The 14,581-nt window shown below is 39.8% G+C and overlaps 2 protein-coding genes across 3 annotated transcripts in view; one reads left to right on the forward strand and one right to left on the reverse strand.

Annotated features, from left to right (window-relative positions):
* Positions 1-7,063, reverse strand: part of SERPINI1 (serpin family I member 1) — a 71,289-nt gene extending 64,226 nt beyond the window's left edge. Inside the window, exon 1 of one of the 2 annotated variants that reach the window (XM_053221236.1) lies at positions 6,525-7,063. The gene's annotated coding sequence lies outside the window, so the exon portion shown is untranslated. Of the gene's footprint in view, positions 1-6,513 lie in introns of both variants that reach the window. The other variant, XM_015088528.3, reaches the window with a different exon arrangement.
* Positions 7,064-7,384: 321 nt separating this feature from the next.
* PDCD10 (programmed cell death 10) overlaps positions 7,385-14,581 on the forward strand; it is a 51,890-nt gene continuing 44,693 nt past the window's right edge. Inside the window, exon 1 of the mRNA XM_015088531.3 lies at positions 7,385-7,538. The gene's annotated coding sequence lies outside the window, so the exon portion shown is untranslated. The remainder of the gene's footprint in view (positions 7,539-14,581) is intronic.

A 14,581-nucleotide genomic window follows, 5' to 3' on the forward strand; every position in this document is an offset into this window, starting at 1 on the left:
GATTATTGGCATTTTATTTTATTATTTAATGTTTATTTTTGAGACAGAGAGAGAGAGAGAGAGAGAGAGAGAGACAGAGCATGAGTGGGGGAGGGGCAGAGAGACAGGGAGACACAGAATCCAAAGCAGGCTCCAAGGCTCTGAGCTGTCAGCACAGAGCCCTATGTGGGGCTCGAACCCACAAACCGCGAGATCATGACTTGAGCTGAAGTCGGACGCTTAACCAACTGAGCCACCCAGGCTCTCCAGCATTTTATTTTTAATACAATTTGTAAAAAGTTCCCTGACTTAGCAAAAACAAAAATTATACCATTGTTATGTGGCTGTCAGGATACTGGTATTATTAAAATTTTATCCAGTATTAGATGTCAAGTGACTTATAAAATACAGTTTAACTTAGTTTGACCATAGAACAAGTGATTTGATATCTGTAAGCAATTTAAGATGCTTTGTACAGGTTTAACTGGAAGGCTGACTGTATCTTAAAAAACACTGATTGCGGGGCTCCTGGGTGGCGCAGTCGGTTAAGCGTCCGACTTCAGCCAGGTCACGATCTCGCGGTCCCTGAGTTCGAGCCCCGCGTCAGGCTCTGGGCTGATGGCTTGGAGTCTGTAGCCTGTTTCCAATTCTGTGTCTCCCTCTCTCTCTGCCCCTCCCCCGTTCATGCTCTGTCTCTCTCTGTCCCAAAAATAAATAAAAAACGTTGAAAAAAAAATTAAAAAATAAATAAAAAACATTGATTGCTTCAATGATTTTTGATGGCTTTTTGAAGTACCCAACAATTAAAATTATGCATTATAATAAAGTGTTTACAGCGCACTATTAAAAGATGGAAAAAGTAAAGTTAACTAACACTTCAAGTTACACAGGGTTAAAGACCTCAAATAAAACTAGTTTTTCTTTTTTTTTCAATATATGAAATTTATTGTCAAATTGGTTTCCATACTAGTTAGTTTTTCAAAGCAAATTTATCAAGAAAATGACAGAAGCAATCCAATGTGGGTAACATATTAAAACTATTCCAGTGAACTGTTGTGGGCCCACTCAAAAGAAGCCAAGACGGTGGGAGGGAAATGGACTTCAAGTTGTTAGGTACTCACTGAACTGCTAGATTGTGCTATAGAAATCACTTTGTGACCCTTCAGTTACTGTTACTGAGAACTCGTATGAGATTTATCGGGGAAAAACAGTACACTTAGGAAAATGAGATTATTAAATCAAAGTAAATTCTAACTGCCTTCCTTCCCACACTAAATTAGAAGCTGGGAGGAGCTCAGAAGGCTCCTTTCCTAGGCTGAACCAGAAGGGGGTCTTGAAGCAGTGGCTGGAGTTGGAGGTACCATGCACATTTCAGTAGCTATGATGTACAGAAGGCTAGCACAGAGCCCTGTGAATGCCAAATTCAACCCTTCCCCTTGCTGGCTCAAAATGACAAATATCTATATAATTTAGGTTTAATAACCTGAATAAGGCCTCCCAATGCAACCATTTCACTAAAAATTGAACATTCAAGACCAGTTAAATTTGTTACGACAAAGCTTCATGTAACATTTATCTGTTTTTCTCTAAGTCTCTGTTTTTATGTATCAAGAAGAAAAGCCATAGACCGTGTGTGTATGAATGTGTGGGGAATGTTACTTAAAAGTACATCTTTAAGTCAGCAAAATTTTATTTTTTTTTAATTTTTTTTTCAACGTTTATTTATTTTTGGGACAGAGAGAGACAGAGCATGAATGGGGGAGGGGCAGAGAGAGAGGGAGACACAGAATCGGAAACAAGCTCCAGGCTCTGAGCCATCAGCCCAGAGCCCGACGTGGGGCTCGAACCCACGGACCGCGAGATCGTGACCTGGCTGAAGTCGGACGCCCAACCGACTGTGCCACCCAGGCGCCCCTAAGTCAGCAAAATTTTAGAGGCAAAGAGAGACAATGCCAAAAGGCATCCAATTAATAAATTTATATTTGAAGTACACGCCTATGCAATGTTGCAATTAATAGCAATGTTTGCTCTGTTCATTCACAATGTCACAATAGACATCAGTATTTATATTTAACTCTATATAAGCAACGGTTGTGGGCAAAGGGCTGCATTTGGTGCTAAAAGAGAGGTCCAAGAAACAATCCCTTTTTTAGTTGTATTTGTTTGTGAAAAATGTAAAATTATGTTTCTCTATAGGTAATCAAACATTTAAATAAATTGTTACCAAGGATAGACTTTATATAAGGCTCTTAAATAGAAAGGTAAATGAAACAGTTCTGAAGTTACTCAGCATCTGGTGAGGAAGACAGTTACGAACTCAGCTAATTCTACACAAGGCACAATGCTAAGCATGAAGAGTCATGCCAAAGGAACATGAAGAAGGAAGGTTAATCAATCATCAGTTCTAAGCAATTTGTATCTATTTGCATGCTAGCAAAGCTATGTTAAAAAGCAAAGAAAAGGCAGTTAAATATGTTACTATTAAATTTACTACTAAAGAACTATTGACAACTAACTCAAATTCTCCAGGTTTTGGAGTAATAGAAGAAAAATCACATTTGAATTCTTCATTCTTACACTAATCAGATTAATCTGTTTCTGGAAGCTTAAATGCAAAAGACAATAAATGCCCAATTCCACATGTACTTAAACACAGTCTGACTTCCTTTCTTCTTGCTCCTTTTCTTGTTTTTTAACAAATGATTATAAAAATGGAAGAATAAATTCAGGTTTTATGGAATGAAATGTGTGTTTCATGGGTAAGCTTCAGCAAAGGCATTTTACTTAGGTCAAATTGTGTTGATCCATAGACTGACCTGGCTGGAAATGCAAACTTGGTTGTCACCAGTGGGAGAGCCCTTTCCCCTCATCCACATTCCCTATCTCTGGGATGAATTTAGAAATGGTACCACACAAAGTTGTACATCAGTCATTGCAGCCCACACTGTCTGAATGAAATTGGGCTCAATGGACACTTCTGCAAAGGCCAACCAGCACAAAGACATTCTTAGAAAGGCTAATGTATAGAAATTATTCTGCGAGGTCAACTTAACCCTTGTCTATCAAAACGCAAAATGTCTCTCACTGTGTACATTAAAAAGTCTTAGCCAGTAGTTCTAATTCAGTAAGCGATTATAGGGCCACTACTTTATGCTGAGCATGACACAAGATGCTCAGAATGAGCAGGAGATAGAAAAGAAGTATGTGGTCTCTAGAAGCTAATAACCTACTTGGTTCAAACACACTTACCAAAATTTAAGGACTAAATTTTGAAGACGTTAGATTGAAAACAAAACAAAAACAAATTGTTACCATTGTATAATTAATCCTGATCCCCTAAAGCAGTAATTAACCTTTGAAGTTTGATGGAAGAAGGGGGAGGGGGATGCTCTTGCTCATCTTTAGTATCTGGTTCAAGTATCTCTGTTACTAAGGGGGAAAACACCTTTTGGGTTTTTACTTCTTTTTAATATTATGTCCAAATAATTCATTCACTTTGAAGTGAATATATACACAGTGGATCTTTTTTTGCTCTGCGTTAATAACCCACGATCACTCAATATCTAATGAATTATTGCCAGTCTGACTCCAGTTTAAAATGCAATATAGGAAACAAGGCTCCGTATCTCAGGGGTTAGAGCACTGGTCTTGTAAAATGCAGTATAGGAAAGTATTGTCTCCCACAATGGGTATAGGCTTCCAGCAATGATTGGGGGGAGAAAAGGCCATGAAATCACTTCTAGGCATTTAACAATACAGATCAAATCTCTTTTCTCTCTTGCTAAGGGCAGTTTCTCAAGCTGTTTATCAAACAGCATTTTTCATATCTACCTCCTTCTATAAATCAGCCTCCCAACACACCAAAACCATTTGATCTTGAACCTTTAAGTCTCGCTCTTTTGTGCTGCATGCATCAGTGAATCCTCCTGTTAGAGAAATCTATGCTACTCAATTATTTTCACCCAATAAACTTAGAGTCAGAATCCTGTATTTAAAAAAAGTTGAAAATATATTGCAATTCGAAATTAATCAAGTCTTTTGGCTAAAAAACAAATAGTGATTTCCAGAGCACTATCCATTCCAGAGAGACATTCTGCACCTCTGTTGGTTTTTCTTTCTCATCATATGCTCACTAATAGCCATATACAAATAGTAAAAATCAAGAGCAGAACAAATAATATGCTTTTTACCTAGGTAGTACTTTACATAAAATTATAAACTGTGACATGAACAATCATCTCAACACCAGTAACATACAGTCAAGAAGACTTCATATTATATGAGATTTAATGTGAACACCAATTTAAAATCTCTTGACACAAGTTCAAGGTAACAAATACCTAAGTACTATATATTGCTAAAGATTTCTCCCTTATAAAAACATGGTCTTACTCCCAAATGATACAGGAACCCAATCTCTTTCACTGACATAATAAAAAGGATCCAAATCTTGGAAGCAGGAGAAAAATCCAGTACTTTAATACTACAAACTCAGTCATTCCTAATGAGACTCTATCCTTTATGATACCTCACAGCAGAAGACCTAGAAATAGTTGGGATTCAGAGTACATCTGAATTCCAACTGTTTTGATATTTTTTTTTCTATCCCATTTACTTGATTATTAACTGATTCCCAACCAAACTCTTTCAAAAGATCTTTTAACATAGGCTTTGAAAGAACTTCATTGCCAATATTACTATTAATTGTTATTATTACATGGAGTAAATACATCAGTGACAGCGGGTGTTCAGTTTCACAAAATCAATTGGTAGCAGAGACTAAGAAAGATTCTAAGACTAATTCAGAACAATCCACAGAATGACAAATAACAAGGGTAAAAACAATCTTTTCAAAGCCTCACTATATTCTAGTACTCATTTTTTTCTCCTAAAATCAGTTACGTAGTGTCTTTTCAGCTACGTGGATTAATAAACTCGCCTGTGATATATAGCAAAGATAAACTCAGATCCTTACCACGACTGCTAAGTTTAGTGGCTACTGTTGCTTTTTCTTTTTTCTAAGCTCTTTGCTGCTTCTAATACCTGATTTGCTTGGGGACAATCTAAAAGCGGCTGTTATTCTAAGATCTGTCCGTGTATATATTTCTCTGGTGTATAAGAATGTGGCAGGGGGTGCTGGAGGGGAGGAGTAAATATACTGATAAGTCATTTAGGCTTATCAGTAGTAGCACTCAGTAGGATAGAACTTTAATCTATAAAGAGAATTCCTTCTGGCCATTTTTTTTTTTTTTTGAAAAAGGAACTGTGTGTGCTTTACAAAAATAAAATCCTGAAATACTAAGTAAATGAGGAAAGCATCAAAACCAGAAAACAGAAGATAATTACCCCACTGTATTGGCCCTAGTTAAAAAAAAAAAAATCCAAATTATTCACCCAGACCCTGGAATACACAACTGTCACAATGAAAGCATTTCAAAGGAAAACGTGCTGCAATATGCTACTATGATTAAAAGCCGTGTAATCTGGAGAACCTTGGAAACAAAAAGAAAATGACTAGGAAAATAGCTATTTACATACTTTCTAAAAAGAAAGCCTGCAATTTTATCATAGTTGCACAAAGGTAGGTATGACTTTCACCTTTACCTAGTATTAAAACATATTTTCATCCACAGGTATTTAATAACAATCAGAGAAATTGTACATGGTTTAATACCAAGAATAAACTATTTTTTTTATGATACTATTACATGTGTTTTAAGCCTGAACCCATCACGACACACAATAAGGGTAACCATTTAGCACATACCCCCTTAACAGAAAAGATCCTCGCACAGCTTTTCTTGTAGTTTTTTTTTCAAATGCATAAATATTACCAGACCCAAATGAGAGAATAAGAAGCAGCAACGAAATACACCATATGTTCCCACTGTAGGCTGAGTCCTGGTCTTTGTTCCAATATTCTAGAGCCACTGGAAGGAAAGCTAAGTATCCATCCATTAAAACATTTTTACATTATCGCTGGCAAAGTTATACTTCTGATAGGTTTAGTCATCTTGATTATTCTGCCTGCATTTGCTTCCTTAATACAGATCTCTCTCAATTTTAGGAACCTGCAGTAAACCACCCTGGAAAACAGGTCGGTAGTAGGACAATCTGATAAAACCTAAGGGGTAGACACTGAAGAAGAATGCAAAGTTATTTTCCTAGTGAAAGAGTTCTGAAGTAATTCTATATCAATGACATTTTTTTTTTTTAACCAGCTACGCACCTACCCAGATACCATCAACCTCATCTTCAATTATCCGGGTTTCCCTAAATCCTAAGATCTCCCAAAACAGTTTTAATGGTGTAACTCACGCCAAAAACACTTAACCACGCCCTTTATACCCACAATCAAGCCACCTTTTGCTTTTTCCCCCCTTCAAAGTCCAAAATGTACGTATTTCTTCTAAAAGGGTTCGCACCCCTTCCCTAACCCGAGTCAGAGACTACCTGTGCCTTGACAGAATTCCTATTGGAAGACGCTTTCTCCTGGGCAGTATGAGGACGCCCAGAAGAGGCACCCACGCTTACCTCCCACACACCTGCAACCCCTGGTGGGATGCTGGAGCTGATGCTCGGAGGACTGCGCTCCGCTCTGCTCGTGTTCCTGCTCTCGTCTCTCCCGGGAAACTACAGTCCAGACTGCGCCTCCGGCTGCTACAGTGAACTAAGCTCCGCCTCCCCCTCCTCTAGTTGGTGAATTCGGCAGCTGTTGCTCCTCCCCCTGCTGTTCCTGCTGCTGCCCCGGCTGGTGGCGGCGGGAAGCTGCTGCCCTAGTACCTTCCCGCTCCCTGCACTTCTGCAGCTGTTCTGCCCCTTCCCTTTCCCTGGGGACCCCTCTCTCCTCAGTCAGTGGCCTCACACCTGGAGCTGCCTCCCTGGCCCGGAAGCCTCCTCGAGGAGCCCAGGCTCACTCTACCCCTCCGCGACCCGCAGGTCTGGCCGCCTGGTGTCTTTGGGGCTCTACCGCTTTCGGGGAAGCTGCCCCTCCGGCCTGAGCGCATCCCCACAGAGCTCCCTCCCTCTCTGCCAGCGATTCCCGCGTTGCTTCCTCTCCCCCCGATGCAGCGCCCACAGCTCAGCCACCCCTCGTTCCCCACCTCAAGCTCTCTCCCCAACCCCCTTCCTTCCTCTGCTCCGCTAGCCCGCCCCCACAATGGGTGAGTCGCTGGCAGGGCCGACCCAGCACCCTGATTGGCGCAGGTGAGAGCTGACCCCTCCCTTCCCCCCGCTTTTCAAGCACCCTCTCTATCCGTCTCACCTCCTCCCGCAAAAGCAGGGAACTGTCCTTTTATTGGGTAGAAGTGTCCCCACCCATCGCCTTAGGCTCTACCGCACGGCCTGCCGGGAGTTGTAGTCTTGCTTGTGCAGGAATTGCAAGCGACGCCGGCGAGTGGGACTACGAGTCCCCATAGGCCCCTGCGCGACTCCGGCTGGGCAGGATTCCGGACAACGCCTGGTTCCTCTCGGGTCCTTCCGGCGTCGCCGGAGTGAATTGATCCGGGAGTTGAAGAGGGCTCCAAAGGTGGGAAGTGAAGTCAGTGCCTCAGTTGCCGGTAAGGTGTGGCTGTTCTTTCCCAGTCTCTGTAGCCCCGAGCGGAGCAGAAGAGGTCTGGGGTCACACAGGGGCCGTGGCTGAGGCACTTGGGCTTGGTTCTGGCAGGCGGAGCGGACGGGGCTGGGAACGGGGCCCTATGGGCGTAAGCGAGGTTACCCTACGCGAGTGGCGTAAAGCGGGTTTGTAAATGCTGCCTGCCCTGCTCAGGCCTTGAACGCCTCCAGGAAGTCTCCTCTAGGTGGGGGCGGGAGGGGAAGGGCGAGGTTGGCCTTTGGTGCCCCCGGAGAAGGGAGAAGGCGGATGTGTCTGGGGTGGGGTCCTCTGAAGGTGTGGCTTGGGGCGGGGAGATGTGGCTGCTGTTTTCCCCCTGCTTTAGAAGTAGGATAGGGAAGGAGTGGAGGAGGGAAGGGGCGCTTGGGAGTCTGCTCTTGAGGTGACTCAGGTTATGCCCTTTGAAAGAAGAGAACTGTAGAAGGAAGAGTCAAATGTTGACAGAGACCTACGGATTCAGTTCTAGTTTCATGATATGGCCCCTCTAAGGAGGCAGTTTTGCCTCTGAGCAGAAAACCTTAACCCTCCTAGATATAAGTCCCGTTCTGTTTTCAAAGATACCGTTTCAAAGATGCAAATGAGAAACTGAAGGGATAAATGACGTGCCCAAGGTCACACACGTAGGGACAGATCTGATCTAATCCAGTTGTAATCCCGCTTCTGAATAGAGCTGCCGCACCAGAAAGAAAAGGGGTAGAGAGGTTGGTGGTCTTTTGAAGTGAGTGGGGAAAATCGCAAAGTAATGCATTTTGTGCATTTTTAAGAAGCCCTTTGTGAAGTGAAGAGTTTTTTGAGTTGGAGAAATTCCTCAATAAAAGAAGGACACATTCTAACTTTTTGGAAAAATAATGTTGAGTTTGAACTTACTTATTAGAAGTATATTAAGTGATGGACTGTACCGCCATTTTATTTTATTTTTTTAATGTTTACTTATTTTTAAGAGAGAGCGAGTGGGGGAGGTGCAGAGAGAGGGGGACAGAATCCCAAGCAAGCTCTGAGCTGTGAACACAGAGCCCAACTGGAGGCTTGAACCTACGAACCCTGAGATCATGACCTTAGCTGAAACCAAGAGTCTGTCACTTAACCCACTGAGCCACCCAGGTGCCCCTGTACCACCATTTTTTTTTAATTTTTTTTTCAACGTTTTTAATTTATTTTTGGGACAGAGAGAGACCGAGCATGAACGGGGGAGGGGCAGAGAGAGAGGGAGACACAGAATCGGAAACAGGCTCCAGGCGCTGAGCCATCAGCCCAGAGCCTGACGCGGGGCTCGAACTCAGGGACCGCGAGATCCTGACCTGGCTGAAGTCGGACGCTTAACCGACTGCGCCACCCAGGCGCCCCAAGTACCACCATTTTAAACAGATAATGAGATAGGAGAATGTCGAAAATATATATCCCATCCTTATAGTTACAAGGCATTCCTTTCCCTTCCTACTGTAGGACTGATTGTTTTTACTCTCATTTTGTAAAACTGACAACAGTAGTGTAGGAATTCTTTCAAAAAACTTATTTTACACTTTTTTTCAAATAATAACAGCAACAAGAGAGTATAGTGTGCACATTATTAGAAAAGAATATACGTTGCATTTTTTGGAAGTAACATCACATTTTTGTTGATCTCTACTTTCCCCTTGATTTTCTTGACCCTGGTGTGTGTATGTGCACGTGCATGTGTGTAAAAACGTCAGGCACTTACTTATTTTTCTTAGCATTACTTACGACTTTTAATTCATTCTATTTTATGTTAAAGAATGGGAAAATCGGACGTTTATATTTTGTATTAAGCAGAAAGCAGTATGCTTGTTAACAGTCTTCTCCTTTATAATTGTTAGTGTGACCATGTATGAATGTTCCTATTGGATAGTTCCTTAATAGACTTTTAGGTGTATGTTTTTTGACATCAGAATTTCTTTGTGATAAGTTTATATACAATACTTAGGTATCTAGCTAATAGTTAATCATGGTTTACTACTGTATATGTTAACCATTGAAACTGCTGATTTTTAATGTACTCTGAAAATATTATCAACAGTGTTTGACTTTTGAATGCAGAAACATTTTATAGGATTAGAGGTATATTGTTCCCCGTATGACTGAAGTTAAGATGGTCTAGAAGTTAACATAACGTTTAAAATAAAGTGGAGGTTTGATACTGTAGAATGAAGTTGGAAGTATAGGAATAACGTAGCACCATGAGTAATGCAGGACACAAGGAAAGGAAGATCAACTAAACAAGTAGAAAATTTATGTGGGGATAACTATGCTATATTGGAAGGATATGGTGGTAGTTTACATAGACTGTAAACTGAACATGAGTTAGTGATAGTAAAGCAAGAGTGTTAATATATTTTCTAGATGGCAGTGTAGATGTTTGTTTTTTGTTGGGGGAAGTGTGAAGTGAGTTCTCTAACTTTTGGCATGCAGCTATGAGGTTGTGGAATGAGCTTTTGACCCAAAAGTCAGAAAAATTTGGAAATAAGTAAAATTAATTTAATGCACTTGTTCAGTATGTGTTAATTTTTCTCCTTGTTTCAGTTCTGTCATTACTCGTCGTCTCTGACGTCCATTACAGTTTTGATATTTCATCTATATTGCAGTGATGGAATAATGTTTTTATTGCATTTATCCTCTTTCAGTCACATGCTAAAATACTGTGGTCCTTTTGGATCTCTGCACATTGAAGTAGTTAGGGTTCACAGAGTTATGCGTTCACTTATGTTTTTATCGTAGTTTGTAGTTCACCAGTGTCCACATTTGTTCTTATTTTTGTTTTCAGGAGCCTTGGTGTCAGCTTTTGGACATCATCTCTTACAGGACTTAGGATGTCTCCATATGCATCTATTTTTAAGTATAGAAAGTCATGAGAACAGGACTCTGTATTATTCTATCCCCAGTAGGTAAAATAATTGAGTACCTGTTTATACAGAGAATGAAGAGTTTCAGATTGGTTATGTGTAAGGTCATTTAACTAGTGACTGGTGGGACTAAGGCATAATCCAGGTCTTCTGATTGTAGACCTTTATATTATAAAGACTCAGTGCCTGAAATTATTTATTTTACGTGATAAAGGGACTTAAAATTACTTAAATATTCAAATACCCTTATTCTCTTACTCTGTTTAATGCTGCAGTTTATCCTTTGCCTCCTTCCTAACTCTCCATCCTTGTATCCAGCCTTTCTTACTTATTGCACCTTTCAGTTTTTACATATGTAAGTTCTTTCCTGACTTGGGAGCCTTTATACGTATGCCATCTCCCTGCTGGACTGCTCTTCCTCCCCTTCCCAGATCTGGCCAACTCCTAGTTAATTTGCAGATCTCAGTTTAAATGTCATTCCTCTGGGGAACCTTTCCCAACCTTCTTTGACTCCTCCTTCCTAAAATTAGAACTTAACTATAGTAAGTTCCCACTGTATCTTCATCATATTCCATACTTCCCCTTTGTAGCATCATCACAGTAGGAACTCCCATCATTTCTGTAATTCATGTGATACATGTCTGTCTCCCTCATTAGACTATAAGCTACCTGGGTAGGGTCCTGTCATTTGTCACGTGCCTTACCTCACTACTTACACAGTATCTAGCACAAAGTAAGTTTTCAGTAAATACTCACTGAATGAATGCATAAATGATTGAATGAACGAGTGCATCCATGGAAAGTGCCTCCAGCACTCTGCTGGGGACAAAAATACAGAAATAAGTAAAACAGACTTGCTTTCTACCTTTAGATGAAAGGACTTATGACAGAAGTTTTATAATACAAATTGTAGAAAGGGGCACCTGGATGGCTCAGTCAGGTAAGTGTCCGACTTCTGCTCAGGTCATGTCTCCCGATTCGGTTCGTGAGTTTGAGCTGAGCCCCGCCTCAGGCTCTGTGCTCACAGCTCAGAACCTGGAGCCTGCTTCAGATTCTGTGACTCCCTCTCTTTCTGCCCCACCCCCACTCGTGCTCTGTGTCTTTCTCTCTCAAAAATAAACATTAAAAAAATAAATTGTAGAAAGATGTTTGGTTTTTTTGGAGATCTCTAAAATCAGAATAGATCGTTTTCTATAGCAAAATGACAAAGGAGTCATATTCTGTTACAGCAAACTTTCTGTACAACAGCATTTTGGAGACCTTATCACTGTCCTGCTTTTTGCAGGCAACATTCATTATAACAAAATACAGACGTGGAGGAAACTAACTGACTTTTAATGGATTCTGTGCTTCCCTAATGTGATCTCATTTTGTCCTCAGCAGAATCCATGCTGCTTTTTCCTTTGTTGTTTCATTTTGTTTTTTAACCATGGCATTTTCTTTTGAATTTTACTTTTAATATCACCTGCTTTAGACATGGTGACTTTGTAAAACTGAGTAGTGCTTGTTTCAAAGAAGTTTATATATTTTGGGCTTCTTGAAAATTTTCATATTTCCCTGGGTCTTAAGGTAATACCTTATTTACTTTAAACCTATATACTTATGAGAGTAAAAAGATCATTATTTTAAAAACATGCAAACTAAATTTCAGGGATAAATTTGTGTTAGGTTTTGGTCATGAAAACAAATTTCCTAATCCTTTCAATACTATAATAATCTCAATAAATTAAACAGCTCTGAGTTGCTGTAACCTTATATGCTTTTATGAATTTGCCAATTCCCTGTCCCACAAGATATTGTCAAAAAATGATTGCTGGTATTTGGCTTTAAAATTTGATGATGTTCTCAGTTTTTATTAATAAATATAAGTCTTTGATAAGTCCTGAACTGACTTTTTAAAAAAAGTCAGTTTTTATGTTATTTGAATCTTGGATTTAAAAACAATCATAATGGGGTGCCTGAGTGGCTCAGTTAGTTAAGCATCCCACTTCGGCTCAGGTCATGATCTCATGGTTGGGGAGTTTGAGCCCCACATCAGGCTCTGGGCTGACAGCTCAGAGCCTGGAGCCCACTTCAGATTCTGTGTTTCCCTCTGTCTGCCCCTCCACTGCTTGCACTCTGTCTCTTGCATTGTCTCAAAAATAAATAACATTAAAAAAAATTTTTTTTTAAATCATATTTACCTAGCATAACCAATATGTGGAGGATAAATCTGAAGTACTGCTTCTTACATGTTTTTAGATTGTTAAGGTCATGATAATAGGTAATGTTATGAAGAATATTAAGCTAGGGGTACTTGGGTGACTCAGCTGGTTAAGCATTCGCCTCTTGGTTCTGGCTCAGTTTGGTGAGTTCAGGGGCCATGTCGGGCTCTGCACTGGCAGCATAGAGCCTGCTTGGGATTCTCTCTCCCTCTCTCTGCCCTTCTCCCACTCCTATTGTCTCTGTTTCTCTCAAAATAAATGAACAGACTTAAAAAATTTTTAAAACAAAGAATATTAAGCTAATTTCACAGTAAATAAGCTATAAACGGGATTTAGAAGTTAAAGAGTGCGATTGTTAGTGTATATGACTGCATTTGAAATGTTAATAGAAAGTTACAGTCTTAGGTACTGAATTTTTAGGGCACATCACAGTGTAACCAATGAAAGCACTTTTATTGCAGCAAGTAGAAATAATTTATTTGCAGAAAGGTAAACAATGTAGTTGATGGTCCATTTTTTTTTTGTGGGAAGATGGAAAAATTTAGTTTTATAATTTTAGCTACAAAATTAATTTCATCTTCAATGTAATATAGCATTACAATCTTACAAGATCATTCATATTTTTGGTTTGAGTAACTTTACTACCCAAAGAGCGAGTTGAATCTATTCAGTCTCAATCTCATTCTTTACTATAGTTGTTTAGAATCAAGTGTTACTATTTAAAAGGAAAAAGGGTGATTTTATCAGCAAGCTTATGAATTATTGGGAAACAACACTAGAACATATTGAATGGTAGTCACTATTGTTTGCTGAGGCCAGTGCCTTGGAAATAAGTTTACCAGAAGTAAGTATGGATTACATAATAATACTTTGGTTCATTCATTTATCAAATATTTATTGAGTATATATTACATGTGAAATTGCTCTAAGTGTTTAGAATAAGCTGGAATATAATCTGATAGCAGCATTTATTGAGCAGTAACTCAGTGCCAGGCATCAGACTAAGCATTTCACATGATATCATATAATCCTTGCAACAGTAGAAGTAGATGCACTATTATCCCCAATATAAATGGGAAAACTAAAGTACAGAGAGGTTAAGCAACTTGCCCAAGGTTATATAATCAGTAACTGCTTAGAATTAGGATTTGAATCCAAGCTGCCTCACTCAAGAGACCATATTTTAAATCATTGCCATAAAAATTATGTCAATGATTGAGCTCTATTGGAAGGCAGTTAGATTTAGAGTTGCAGTTACAGAGAACTTTTATATTACATGGTAAGGTCAGTATGGCAGGCAAAAATTACTTATATTCAAACTTACTCTAAAAAAAATCTCTTAGGGAGTTACACCTCGGAGACTAACATAACTTTAACGCAGCCAGTTTTCTTTAGCCATGGAATAGATTTACTTTTTCCTTTGAGTAGTAGGTGAAGTATTTGACTAGTTATTCAGAGCCATGTTGGAAAAGTAGTATGTATAATATGGGCATCACAGTGTGGTGAGCTGCTCATTGTGAGAGGTACTGCAGCTGGGAGTCTGGCAGGGGGAATAGCAGATCCATGTCTTTTCTGTCTTTCATTCTGGGGCTTATGTGTATGGAATGGAATTATGAACATCTATGTATTTCAATAGTTGTTTTTCTCTATTGTCTTCTTCAAAAAATGTTAAGCATGCACGTGGTGTTGAACTTGCTCGGTGAGTATGTGTATAACATGAGGCAGGTATACTCACAGAGGTTTGCAGAGCGGCAGCTCTACATGACGTATTTCTTTATTGTTCCTCTTCCCTGCCAGACACCACCCTCAAGGGCACAGACTTTTTCTGACTTCATCACCACATCTCCAACTAGCACTTGCTGACTTAGCCTGACTATGCCAAAGTACTGTACTAGCTGCTAGGAGATAGAGAAAGTAATAAATCTTCT

The sequence above is a fragment of the Acinonyx jubatus genome, chromosome C2 (genome assembly GCF_027475565.1).
Source record: "Acinonyx jubatus isolate Ajub_Pintada_27869175 chromosome C2, VMU_Ajub_asm_v1.0, whole genome shotgun sequence".
In the NCBI taxonomy this organism is placed as follows: Eukaryota; Metazoa; Chordata; class Mammalia; order Carnivora; family Felidae; genus Acinonyx; species Acinonyx jubatus.